Source organism: Lygodium microphyllum, chromosome 3 (genome assembly GCF_053477565.2).
Source record: "Lygodium microphyllum isolate KBCC chromosome 3, Lygodium_microphyllum_v1.1.10, whole genome shotgun sequence".
Classification (NCBI taxonomy): Eukaryota; Viridiplantae; Streptophyta; class Polypodiopsida; order Schizaeales; family Lygodiaceae; genus Lygodium; species Lygodium microphyllum.
In genome coordinates, this window is record NC_141137.1 from 126,753,632 (window position 1) to 126,768,765 (window position 15,134).

The following is a 15,134-nucleotide window of genomic DNA, read 5'->3' on the forward strand; positions in this document are numbered from 1 at the left end:
AACCTTCATGAGCAAGTCATCGTGAGGACAAAGGCTAATGAAGGTGATACTACTATTAGTTGAGTGCCAAAGGTGGAATAGCCAAGGATCCATGTCAAGCTTAATCTCTTGAAAATCAATCTTTGACGACTTCTTTTTGGTATATCAATTTGCAATATGACATATTTCCTCATTTCAAAGCATAAGCGTTTGATGTTCTAGGAGACTACTACGAACTTCTTAGATGTTTTATCCATAGACATACAACATGGATTGAAATACTTATCTTTCCAAAGGGTTTTACCTATAAAACAATAACTATAGTCTTCATGGAGTGGAGAAATCAACATATTAGGCTATTGAAGCCCATATAGTCTTAAGAAAAACTTTTTTCTTAGCCCGCAAAAGTACATGCGAATTTCCTAAGCAATCGCTTTTCATATTCAAAATCCATATAAAATGCCCGGTTTTATAACTAAAATATACATAGGTTTAAAACTAAAATATTTGAAAAATTCACCTTATTTCTTTAAGGGCATGATAAAATTCCAATTGCATTCACTAAAAATACCCTATTTGTGAGCATCTTCTTAGTGCATGGCGGGTTGCATGTAGGAGAAGGAGAGAAGAGTGGCTCCTCCCAAAAGATGCTTAATGAACCTACCACTTGACAACTTCAATATAGTCACTTAGGGGCCACATATCCTATTTTGTCTCCCACTCCTCAAGGTGTAGTCCAATCTTGTAATGTCTTCTTTTGGTTCTTTTTCCTCTTCTTGAGCAAGACTTTACAAGCTTTTATTGATACTTATATTTGAACATTTGTCATTTATTAACAAGTGTTTCAAGCCCTTTTCTATTCTCCATTTTCTTCCTAATTAGGTTCAAGTTACTGATGATCAAGGTGCCACATCAAGTGTCAACCTAATGTCTATCATTATCATCAATGGAGTTGCTAATTTTTTATGTGTGTAGCTAGGAAAAGCCAAAATGTACAAGTTTCCAACCATGTTGTTGCAAGCCTGATGATGCCAATGGGATTGTAGCCCTGGTGATTTGGTTATGGGTAGAATTCAATAGGTGCTTGAGTTTAAACCTTGTGCTACAAACTTAGTGTTGCCAAAGGGGAAGATTAATCATGCGTAATTGAAAGTTTTTACTTGCAAAAAGGGCACATTTTTCTACAAGAGTAGTAATATGACTAGAGCATCACGCAATTTCACACGTGAAAGACCTAATTGTAAAAGTTTTTGGCAAACCATCAAGCATTAATAAGAATAATAAACTCTTTCATGTCCTTTTAGTTGTGATGGTTAAAGCAATATGTTAAATGTCAAGCATGTGTCCATGTAAGGGCTAGTCCTTCTATAATACCAATGTGAGGTCAAATGGTCTAACCCAATGTCCATACACAAGTGTAAAACAAAGAAGAGTAAGGCACATCTAAGAGTAACTCCTTCAATGAATCCAAAAACATGTTCTATTAAAGTTTGAGACATGGCCTTAGCATTCTATAGATCAACAAATTGAAGGTTGAAGCCCTATCATTGCATTTTTCTTTTCCTCATCTATCATCCAGGGATTCAAGAAATTAGGTTTGTTCCTTTTCTATTTTTGACAATATGTGTTAACCCCAACACGAAGAAAGCAAAAGGAAGTGGAAAAGGCGCAGGGCAAAGGCAGAAAAAAGGTAGCCCGACTGAAGAAAGAAAAGGAGAAAATGCCAAAAGCGCAAGGGCAACCTTAAAAGTCCAAGGCAAAGGTAAAAGGGGAAAGGCTCATTTTAAAATAAAAAGGCGCACCCTGAAATCTTGTAAAAGAGCGCCAGGCTCTCACCCGTGCAATTTGTAAATGTAGACGGGCGGTGGAAAGGAATCTACGAAGATAGAAGGACAATGGGAAAAAGGGCCTGGGCTATGGCCGGCCATGTAAAAAGGGGAAAAGGGGATGACCGCCCAAAAGGGATTTAGGGTTTTGTATATAAAGTTGAAAAGTGAATGAGAAGCTCATTCTTGTGTGTGGCCAAAAGTAGCTCTCCTCTTCTTCTTCTTCTTGCTTGCTTGAGCTTGTGCTTGAGAGAGGGAGTGTGAGAGTGTGAGGGAGTGAGTGTGTGAGGGTGAGGGACCGAGGAGGAGAAGCTCTCCATCGTCTCCTCTCTTCTTCTCTTCTCTTCTCTTCTCTTGTCTTGCTCGCGGCAATGGAGCTTGGAGTGTGGAGCTTGCTTGAAGCTTGCACTTGGATCGTGGAGCTACCGGAGTGCGCGGGAGAGGAGGTAACTCGAATGGCACGGAGGTAAGCTCACTACACCCGTAGATATGGATGGCGCGTCGGCTATGTGAGAGGTAGCCATTAGTGCTCGGCTTGGAACGCTTGAAACAATAAGCGGTCCGTGGGTCTTGGCGGTTGAGTGAAAGCTCCCACAATATGTTAAACTCTTACTTATGACAAAATGACAAATAGTCATTCAATAGCAAATACAATACTTTCGGTAAAGTAACAATAAAGCTTATGTTCTCCGAACAAACACATTTTGTCTTCTCCTTAAAGTAATGCATAAAACCACTTAAGATGGCATGCCGAACACTTATCCTAATTCTATAGAGAGAAAAATGAACACCAACACAAACCAATTAAGAAAAAATCTAAACTAAAGGACTAATAATGTAGAGAAAGAAATCAAAACCATCTCAAACCAATTGAGTTCATGATGAGCAATAATCAAAATGATCGAGCATAATACAATAGGATAAACCAAAATGACAAAACATAATGCAATATGAGAGGCGTGATGATTAGGATACCTCACTATCCTAACTTGTCTTGTTGTAAAGGCATAACATATGCATCACATGCCTCTTATTTAGTGAATTATTAAGGCTAATAGATATTAGAACTTAAGTTCTTATATGGTAGTATTTAGCTAGTTGTGAGGGCACATCATTTTGACATTCATATGTTAACTCTTTTTAAAATACTATATTTTTGTGATTTCCTCTCCCTAACCATTACTAATCTTTGGCTTTGATGTAGAAGTATTATGAGTAACAGAGGCTTCAAAGTTAAGCTTTTCATAGAGATAATCTATTTGTCGGCCCAAAAGTATACTTCCATCATCTAAGAAAATGCATGCCATAAATGACATGTTTATAAAGAATATTCATCATGTTGAGGATAATATCAAGATGTTAGGGATTTCCTCCTCGACTGGCTTGAAATATGGTGATTTGCATGGGTAGATGATAAAATTGGTCTCGAGACTTGGTGTGCGCATGTGCCAATGGATGTGTTTGTACACATAGAAAACCATAATATGGCATATAATAATTCAAGAAAATAAAGCACACTTTTAATCATTTTGATAATACATATGTACCTCTAATGACAAAAGCCTTGGTCTTAAAGGGCAAACCCTTTGTTGAATGTGTAGTTGTAGTTGTGTGCCCATAGTGGATAAGATACTAACTTCTAAAAAGTGAAGCTTCCAAATTGAGACCCAAAAATTATTCTTTAGGTTCTTGACATGGACAACATGCATAGGTATTTGCTAGGTGAGAAAGGGGAGGGGCGGGGGGAAGAGAGAATTATTTGTTGGATAAATAGAAACATTAAAAAAAACATTGTATGCTCAGTGAGATAGGCTATCGTATAACTTGTCTTGCATGGTTAGCCTTTGGTAGCAGTGGTCTTGAGATTGGATAGTCTATGGTGGTGGTCTTGAGATTAGATGATTGACAACGGGGATGTTAAGATTAAATGGCTATAGTAGAGGTCTTGACATGACATGCATCTTGTATTTTAGGACTAGTGGAAAATTGTAAGAATAGAACGTCATGACTCACTTGAGGTTGCTTGAACCAACGATTAGTTTGAGTAGTTATGATACGGAGGTTTTTTGCTTTTCATTGTTGAAAAATGGCACTGTTATGAAAAAAGGTGCATGAATGGTTAAATTAAATGGAAAAATGAATAAAAGTAAAAAGCAGTTGTGGTGCATAAAACCACACAAGTGCCATATAGTATGGTGGAGAGTTAGCACCATTGCCTATAAAATTGTAAAGACTATGGAGTGCACCCTTGTTCACCAAAGTGCATATGGTTCTAACACAGACGTGTCAATTCTAAGTATTGGCTCATAGATTTGGTTTTATGCTAAGGTTGATTTCTTCGTGATTCCTTCTCTTGATAGGATGTGATACCATCTTTTGATACAATGTTTCTTGCTCAAAGTCATGACAAATTATGCCACTTTGAAAAAAAGGAATAGCTAGATCACTTGGCAAGTAAATGGGAGAAAAGCAAGCTTTCTGAATGTATAAAGCAATATGATGTGATATAGTATGTACAGTGGAGAGTTGGTAGAATTCTCTTTAAAATTCATCAAGACTGCATTAACCATAGTTCATATTGTTGTAGTACACAAGGTTCAAGTGTAAATATTTGGTGCAAAACTTATTATTGTGGCAATATTCTTTTCTTTCCAACCATATGTAGCTCCTTCATCCTCTTCTCTTGTGCAAAATTATTGCTCTATCGGTTGACTCACTCTATCAAGATCATTTGCTTCCTTTGTTGTTATGGTGTATGTCTTTTTGCCCCCCCATTAGGAGCACATTAGGCTGAGGAAGGAAAAAAATATCCATATACCCTTTGCTACTAGTGACAATAGGATACTAGAGGCTCAATAGAGGGCTAACAAAACTCTACATTGAGAGGGCGGGTTGTTGGGTGGGTGCGGGGTGTGTGCTCTTGCTTGATAATCCTCGCCTTGTGAAAATGCAATTGGAACGAATGATTTTACTCATAAAAAATTTGGGTGGCATGCTTGCCTCCACTAGGCAAGCTTATTCAGATTCTAGAGTAGTGCTTGACTATGAAGGGCACCCTTTGTTTTTAAAAAGCTCTTTGATATTAGAAGGGTTGATAACTACTTTTGATTCATATAAGAGCTTATTTTGAAGAGAAAATTAATGATTATTGTTTTTGTGAATGATTAACCCCCTTCTAAGGGAATTGTAGCCTTCAAATTCTACCCTTGTTCTAAAGGCACTAAATTGAGAGATGAACATGCAATTTGATATTACAGTCCTCAACCTCCTTTCAATGTTCATGACAAACTTTTTTCCAGTCTAATGGAAAGAAGAAAGAGGTTGAAATGTCATTGGTTCTCGAGCAAAAATGGTATGACATCTATTGATTCCATAACAAAAAAAATAAAAAATAGCCAATTTTGATCAACCGACACTTGGATTTCATCATTCTTTTGGAAATCTGATTGGGAAAAAATATACACTAAAAGACATTTTTTTTTTTGCGAACACTTCTTCTTACTATCCCATCTATTAAATATCTGCACTTAAAGGTTGTATTTTTTCACTTTAATCTATTAATCATTTTTGCGAGGCAACAACAATCAGTGCACAATGTTTATATATATCCATGTACTAGCTTTGAAGAAGCTTCTAAGACTATCTTTTTTAATGATTTTGTTTTTGATTTTGTCTTCTCAATGATTAGATAGGGCTAAAACATATTAGCATCTAACATCATCGGCTTGCAAGCTTTTACAATTCACGATTAGCCAACCATGTAAGAAAGTATTCATATGAATATTAAGGTTTGTTATAAGCTAATGTAGATTTATGTGAAGCTAGGATGTCCTTTTGTTTTTGATATAGATTTGTCTTACATAGGCATGTTGCTACAATTCTCATTGAAAATTTGATTGGATAGAATAAATGTGGTTAGATTACCATAATTTGATGTGCAAGCTTACTCATGAAAGAGCATGTATAATATGCCATTATACTTGACGCATTGTTGAATGATAGATCATGATGTTATTTGTTTGTATAGGAAGGACCCAATCTATATTGTTGTAACAAATAAATTATGTCGATGGAAGTTGTTAGATGAGTTGGGAGTGTCACTTAACAAATTTTAAAAATGGAAGTTGTTAGATGGGGGGGGGGGGGGTTCCCCGGGACACATGGGAAACTGTCTAAAACTTATTCGTGAAAGGTCTTAAAACTTATCAGTTCTGAATAAGGCAAGGTTTCGTACGCCGGAGACTGTTAGCAGTTAATTTGGAGAGAAAAATGGAGAAGAACGTTACACAGACACAGACACACACAGAGAGAGAGAGAGAGAGAGAGAGAGAGAGAGAGAATATCACATGGCGCTCTTAGCCGAAGCAGAAAAATCGGTCATATAAGACGGGGTAGATCTCCGCTTCTTCATCCATGAACGATCGTTGCCTGTATCGCATATGAGAGAGAGAGAGAGAGAGAGAGAGAGAGAGATGCGCTCTTTTGTTGAAGATCCAAAAGACACCTTTCTTGATAGGGTTATTCTTTCTTACGTTAAACTTTCTACCCAAATCTTTAAAGTAGTCCCAATGAAATGTCACTTTACAATCAATTTTCTTAGCCCTTCGAGTATCATAAAATCCAAATTGGTTTGTCATGGGAATAAAATTAGACGCAAAAGCACATGTGCCATTAATTAAGCTATTATTATGAGCACTAGTTGGGGATCCTATTTGATCCACACAATCCTCCCAAGTTCAACCAACATGGATGCCATATGACACACTATATATGACACCCCTCTGCCAAAGAACAAATGGATTGAAAATGTTGAGGCAATGCTGGAAGCAAAGCACAACATGGATCGAGATGCTAGCTGAATGGGCATACAAAGCAATGGAATTTTTGTCTATCATGGGGGCTTAGTAGCAAGGAAATTGTCACAACACAAGTGCTCAAAGTCATAAAAAGTGGAGGGGTATCTTGAAGTATAATCAAGGGATTAGGGTCATCATCTTGATGTTAGTACTATGCACCTGAGTTAGTCTCTTGTGGATGCCAACATGAATGCCTTTTGGTCTTGGGCAATGAATGCCTTGTGGATGCCAACATGAATTGATTTTGGTCTTGGGCACATATGCCTCCATTAGCAACGTTCTTGAGTATAAAAGGTAACTCTTTAGTTAGAATAAGCATGCACAACTGTGCCCACCACCAACTCATGCCTAATAGGCAAACTATGTGTTTTTTAAATTTTAGAAGAAAAATAGGTTTTACTCAGGCCTATATGCCTACATGGGAATTTGTTAAAGTAGCTCTTAGTCGGGGAGGTGTCTCACTATCCTAGCAAGTCAATATAGTAATTCAGAAGAGGCTAACAAAGAAGCATAAAGAAAACTTGTGATAGCACAAGACTTAGAGATCATTAGAGTGAATAGGATTGGTAGATTGGTATCACAGAAGACCTATTTAAGAAATCATCAAGAGGTATTTGGTCTCTTGAATTGCCCTTGAAGTATAAAGTCTTTACATGGGAGGTTTCTTTGGAGGTGTTCATATCCGCAGGGAAACTTTAAAAACAAGGAATCTTTGATGGAGAATGATTCTGTGATGAAGGAGAACTATAAAGGCATGCCCTCTAGGATGGTTGCATCACTACTCTTGCATGGTAGGCAGTCCTTTAGACAATGGGATTTGAGAATTAGCAATTATAGTATGCTATTTTGTAATTTTGACTTGCATAGTTTATAAGAAGGACCGACCCTTTTTGGATGCCTAACCAATTACGTGTACGTCCTACAAGCCATCTACGAGGCTAGGATGAAAAGGGTATTTGACGGCACAAGTGCTCAAGTTATATGGGAGTGTATGGTACCCAAAGTAAAGTGGTTGCTAAGTATGCCAAGTGTATTGGGTATCCCATCCTGAAAGGGTTGTTTGTGAGTGGCAAGAAGATATGGACATAAAATCCTTGGTTGCACACCATAGCATACATTTGCATCCACTTTTGCATTGATAATAATGATCATATGATATGCATTGCACATGCTTTCTAGGTGGACCAAGTGAGGCTTACCAAGCTATAGATTACAGATGAGGGACTCTCTTTGAGTAAAATATGTGTTGAGGAATGTGCTTGAATATGTGAGAGGACATAAGCCTAGCTTTGAGGCTAGGCCAAGCCCTTAGCCTTAAAATGAGCATTAGGGTTGTCAAATACACAAGGAAAGGGACCAAAGAGGGATGTTTACAGCATGCTAATTTAAGATGTTGAAGACAAAGGTACACACCAATGATAGGATTAGTCTAGCAGACATCCCTGACCCCACTGTCCAGTTACAAGCAGCAAAGATGGTGCATGCCCTTTTCTCTAGCCATCGATACAACAAACTCATGGCAGCACATCTCACAAAAAGCATGTCAATGTCTCCAAAAGTGAGAAATGTGGGAGTCAAAGAAGCTAGCAAGCCATAGAAAGAAAAAGTAGAGCAAGCTGCAAGGAAGGAAGGAGCTCAACCCCAAGCATAGTGGCAATAGAAGGGTTCTAGTGAAAGGACTAGTAGTGAGCAAGGTGGGGAGGGTTCGGTCCCATCGAGCCAGGGAAAGAAGGGAAAAATCATGCTGAAAATCCCGTCAAGAAGAAGGAAACTACAACATGAGAGAAGAAAGCCTTAGCAGTCGTGCAGAAGAAATCAAGGAAGCTAGAGGAAGAACAAAAGAAAAAACAAGAAGAAGAGGAGGAATGCCTACAAAAGGTAGAAGAATAGTCCAAAGTTCAGAGAAAGAATGAAGGAAGAAGCAACAAGAGAAGGAGGAAAGACTAACGAGAGAAGAGGATGAGTAGATGGCTCTCACCATTAGGCTATCAGTTGAGCAACCCTCCCAAACAGAAGAGTTGGCTAGGAGGACCCTAGAAGATGCACTTGGTACCAACTATGTAGTGGCAAAAGCAACTCAAGGACTTGTAGCGGAAGGCAAAGGGAAGGACCCATTAGACGTGCCCCCACCCGTCATGGTTGCAACCACTACCACCACACAAGAAACCACACATGAAATGGTAAACCAAAGCAACGTGATGGCTTGGTTACAATACCTTTTCAATATGGTGTAATAGCTTGGTCTAGCACCCAACCAATGGAGGAGCCCCAATTCCATGGACAAAGAGGCCTCCTACTATGGATGTAGAATCAAGAAAAGACCCAAATAAGGCAAGAGTAGAAGCATAAACTATGTCCATACCCTTAGCCATGCCAAGGTTGCGACACTGTAAGATGAATATATCCAAGGACTACTAGGCCAACTGGAAAGAGTGAAAGAAGAGAGAAAGGAAATAGTGGCAGAGTTGGAAATATAAAGAGAAGCATTCTTACCTTACCAACTCAAAAAAACATGACTAATAGCCACCCGACATAGTAGAGGCAGATAAGTGACCTGAGGAAAGAGTTAGATACCAAAAAGGGACTGGAAGGGACGAAGGAGGAGAAGGATGTAAAAGAGCCCCAATGTGAGGAAAGAGGAGAATAGATTATGCTAGAGGAGGACTTTTAAGTTCTCTTGCAACAAAACAAGGATATGCAAGAATACTTCAATTAGCTAAAGAAAATCAGAGACAAGCTCACTAAAAGAGATGGAGAACCAACTCCATGTGGCCCTCCTAGAGCAAGAATAACTCACAAAGCAGTTGAACCGCCTCAGACAACAAAAAGAGGAGATGCTCTAGATTTGGAAAGAGTGGGAAGACAGATGGTCATGATTCTATCTCAATGCCAGAATCAGGGCATAGAAAGGATGGAGGAAAAGACTAGGGCTTGGGAGGAAAAGACCATTGGAAGACTCAGAGACCTTGCCGAATGCTTTGCCTTGGCAAAAAGTGAATGAATCATGGCACTGGCAAGGGTGGAATCAGTGGAGGAAAGTTTCAAAGTACAATAATAAGCCTTCCTGAATACAGTCTTGCATGTGACCCAGTCTGAGAGCAAGGATACAATAGGAGGGCTAAGGAGGAAGCTGAAACTTACAAGATGAGACCTAAGATACAGTCTCCATGAAAAGGAACCAAAAGAGAGCACTAGCCTAAGCATAGAGCAACAATGACAATACCTGAGGTAGGCTAGGCTCTCAACAAAGGAGTTGGAAGAATTGGGATTTGGAGAGCTAGAACAATAAGCTCAACCATCCACTACAACCCCAATAGAACTACCAAGAGAAGAATGACTAGACTTTGAGTGAGGCCAAGATGAAGAAGAGCAACCACAAGAGCCTAGCCAAGCATAGCAAGTGCAAGCACAAATAGAAGAGCAGGGTGAGAAAGCTACCCATGAGAGGGTTGTGGAAAGAAAGCGCAAGTAGAGAGAGCATGTGGAGCTAGCACGAAGGAGACTCCAAGCGAAGCCAGAGCAAGTTCTTGAGGTCTGGATCCCACAAAGAGAGGAATGCTATCCTATAAACTGGGCCTAGGAATTGGTTGTCTAGGAGTAGTGGAAGAACAAATGCCAACCATTAGAATTCTCCTTCCATTACCCTTGCTACCCCAACCTTGCCTTTATTACTACATGTAATTATCCTAGGCTACTTATGATTTTTCTCAATCAAAAACCCGTGGTAAAAGAGGCTCAACTACCACTACTCTTTTTTTATCTAAATGCAAGAATTGATAGCTATGTGATAGCCCTCTTATGACGAGGGCCACACTCTTACCTTCCTTTTGTATAGCCATCCTCAAAGATATGAACAACAGCTACTTCACCAAGTGCAGCCACCTCTTCCTATCAATGACACCCCTAAATGTATACATTAACATAAAAGGCTACTTGCAAAGTAGGCCCTTTCTTACCAAGTCCAGTGTAGCTCCTAAAGCACTTCGAGATTATGTCTAGCATGCTCCCTCCCAATGTATTAGATGTAAAAAAAAAAAAGTAAAAAAGAGAAGAGAAAAGAAAGAAAGTAGGCAAAAGAAGGAAAAAGACAAAGCACAAGCAAAGGATGAAATGTAATTCTCATACACCATTAGAGTACCACAGACACTGCACCTAGGGATAATTATATCCCTAGCCCCTTCCCCCACTTCACACTCAAGGCACATCAAGGGCAAGACACACCTAGGGAGTTCACACACTTGTCTACAGTTAGACCTCTCTTCCTAAGTCACACCCACAATACCTCCCCTTCTACATGAACTAGGTCCTCAACTATGGGACAACACCATGGGCCCAACTCCCAATTCCACTAGCATGAACACGATACACTACAGCACGATGAGTTAGACACGTCCCCAGGAAGTGCACTTCCTTTTCCTTTTCAAATGTATTTGATAAATCACAATCAACCATCGATCTTGGAGGCCCTGTCACCCACTCAACCTATCCCCAACCTCTGCAACCTCTCATCCATTTTGTGGTGCTTCTTCTCCATGACCAATCTCCCTTGAGCCCCATCATCGATCCACCCGAGTCCTCACCAATAAGTGCCATGGGACTTATACTTGGCTAGGAGGGGGGTAATGTTAACCCCGATGCAAAGAAAGAAAAATAAAATAAAAAAGATGTAGGACAAAGTAGAAAAGGTGGCCCAAAAATTTTTTTCGAGAAAAATGGCTCAAAGCGCAATAAGCAAATTTAAAAGTCCAGGAGGGCAAGTGCAAAAGGGAAAATGTGTATCTTAAATATAAAAGTGTCCCCTAAATCCTTGTAAAAGAGCGCCAGGCTCCCTCCTGTGCAATTTTTAAATGTAGATGAGTATGGATGAAGGAATAATGTAAATAGGAAAGGAATATGGAAAGAGGACCTAGGCTAAAATGGTCGGTCATGTAAAAAAGGTATGGGCACCCAAGAGGAGTAGGGAATGTATAAAAAGAAAAAAGTGAATAAAGAAGCTCATTCCTATATGTGGCCAAAACTAGCTCTTCTCTTCTTCTTCTTCTTCTTGCTCTTGCTTATGCTTGTGCTTGAGGAAGGGAGTGTGAGGGAGTGAGGGCATGAGTGTGTGAGAATAAGGGACCGTGGTGGAGAAGCTCTCCATCTTCTCCTCTCTTCTTCTTCTCTTCTTTTCTCTTCTCTTCTCTTCTCTTCTCTTGCGTGCAATAGCAATGAGGCTTGGATCTTAGAGCTTACTTGAGCCTGTACCTTAGATCGTGAAGCTAGTGAAGAGCTCATGAGAGGAGGAAACTCAATCGGGCATGAAGGTAAGCTCACTACACTCGTAGATGTGAGAGTGCATATGGCTATGTGAGAGGTAGCCATTGCACTTGGCTTGAAATTCTTAAAATAATAAGTGGTCCATTGGGACTTAGCGGTTGAGCGAGAGCTTCCACAGCACGTCTTGAGCTTGCCATCTCAATACTTTCTCTCAAGCTCAATTATATCTCTGTAACTCCAAGTAAGATTCAAAACTTTTGAGGCTTCTTTGCACCCAATGCCTTTGTGAAAATATCAGCTATCTGATCCTGTATGCTAACATATACCAAGTCAATCTCTCCTACAAGTAACTTCTCTCTCACAAAGTGGTAATGCACCTTAATGTGTTTTGTCCTAGCATGGAACACTAGGTTCTTAACTAGCTGTATATTGCTCATGTTGTCACAATGAATGACAATTGGACCATCTATCGTCGCATCGAAATCACCCAATAACTTTTGCAGCCATACCACCTCACATGTTGCCATAATAGTACCTCTATACTCAGCCTCTGTACTCAATAAAGCAACTGTAGGTTTCTTTTTGCTACTCCATATAACTACTATACTACCAAGAAAAAACATGAATCTGCCAATAGATCTTGTGTTAAACATGCTAGCAGTCCAATCTGTATTTGTGTATCCAAACACTTGTATATCCTTAACTGCCTCACAAAAAATTCTATAATGCAAAGTGGACTTCACACAACTCAATATGCATCTAAATGCATTCAAATGAGGCTTTCTAGGCATATGCATAAACCGATTGACAAGGCCAACAACATAACTCAAATTTGGCTCTACCTCTTGAACATAGTAAGGTTTTCTATCTCATCCCCAACATCAAAACTCAACTTCACATTTTTCTCCAATGGCACTGAAAGACGCTTACATCCTATCATGCCATACTTAGATAGTATGTCCAAGCCATATTACCTTTGAGATAGAGCCATATACCATCATCACATCTGATTACCTCAATACCAAGGAAGTACCTCAGCTCACCCAAATTCTTGATCTCAAACTTCTTCTTCAAAAGGTCCTTAACTTTAGCAATCCCACTATCACTATCACCTGTAATAATCAGGTCATCCACATAGATGACTATGATGATGAAGCTTGCATCTCCCTTTCTCACATAAAGTGAGTGATTAATATTAGAAACATAAAATCCAATGTTGACAAGATACTCTCCGATCTTGTCAGACCATGCTCTAAGTGCTTGCTTCAACCCATAGAGCACCTTCTTCAACTTGCACACATATATGAGATGCTCTAAATTCTCATAACCTATTGGCTGCTCTATATATGCCTCTTCTTGCAATTCACCATGCAAGAAGGCATTCTTGACATCCATTTGTTGCAAACTCCAACCTTTTTCTACTATCAAAGTAATCACGCATCTAATAGTTGCTATCCTAGCAATTGGACTGAATGTCTCTTCATAATTTTTACTATATGTTTGAGCATAGCCTTTTGCAACTAGCCTAGCCTTATACTTGCTAATAGAACCATTTAAATTATGCTTGATTTTGTAAACCCACTTACAACCAATAGCTTTCTTGCCCTTAGGCAATGGTACTAGATTCTAAGTCTTATTGGCTTATAATGCATCCATCTCCTCATCCATTGATGCATCGCAATGAGCATAACCAACATCATCCTCAAAACAAGTGGGCTTGACACTCTCAACCACCTTTACCATATAAGTGTAATGGTGAACTGTATAACCTTCAAAACTAAATCTTTTAATCGGATACCAAACCTTGCTAGACTTGCGTACCATTGGATCAATTAATGGAGCCTTTACATTACCATGTGCTCTCTATACACATGGTGTCTTGATTAAAGGAATACCAAGCTCATCATCCAAACTCTTTGAACCACTAGAATCTCTATCAAATCCTAAATGACTAGTACATGTGGCATTACCATTTGACACTTTCTTCTTTCCTTTGTCTTTACCTGTAACAAATAGATCCACTTGAAGATATGGAGCTACTCCTTAGTCTCCTAGATCCAAGGGCTAACTATAGATGTAGTAGCAAATGATGTTTTTGTTCTACTAAGGCTCTATGATTCTTACTTTTCTTTCTACACATAACTATCATGATTATCATCATCATCTAATGCATCACCACTAGTTGCATACCAATTGCTCATCTCATAAAAAATAACATTTCTACTAACTCTAAACTCACCTACGAAAAGGTTATAACAATGACACCCTTTTTGCTCTAAAGAAATATCCAATAAAAATACATTTTTTAGCCTTTGGATTAAGCTTATTTTAGAATGCCAATGCACCTCTGAGACACTAAAAAAGGCTTTAATCATAACACCAATTCTATGGTCTCCAAGCTATGCCAACGTGGAGAGCATAAACTAGACTACCCACTGAGCTTTTCCAACCTTCACCAGTTCATGACATTGAGATGAACTATCCTACCACTAAGAAGGAAGGATTGGTGATGGTGTTTTCCCTAAAAAACTTTCAAGATTGTTTACTACTAACACATTGCATATTCTTTGTGGACCATGAGACTCTGCTATACTTGTTAATAAAGCATGACACCAGCTACATAGCCTAATGGTTGCTACTTCTTCTTGAATTTAACTTTCTGATTGTAGTATGAAAATAAAAGAAATATTATATGGCCAATCATCTGTCTTGAATACCCAATGGAGAGTTAAAAAAAAAGGGCATCGTAGATGATGTGACGGATATACATTTATTCAAAACATCTAAAGCAGATAATCTCTTTAGAGTTGATCTTACACCCTACTAGGATGATGGCACTATTGAGATCTTGGAAAAAGAAATATTTGACCGATCAATAGAAAAAGATCGACTTCACTAAATCATAATCAGAGCGCAACCCTATCAATCATTGTTGGATAGTTATATTAGTTAGGCCAAGATGATCTCTTGAGATGATGCATTCGTGAACATGAGATGCACAAAGTTTTAGCTAAAGAATTTCGGGGGAGGGGGGGGTGTGTTGGGGGGGGGGGGGGGGGAGGGGGGAGTCACTTTAATGGAGACTCCATGGCTCAAAAAATTTTGCAATCTTAGTTGTGGTAGACAACCCTATTATACAATGCTACAAGGTTCATCAACAAGTATTGTGATGAATGTTAGCACACAAGAGTTCCAATCAGGAAAAGGACAAGATGCA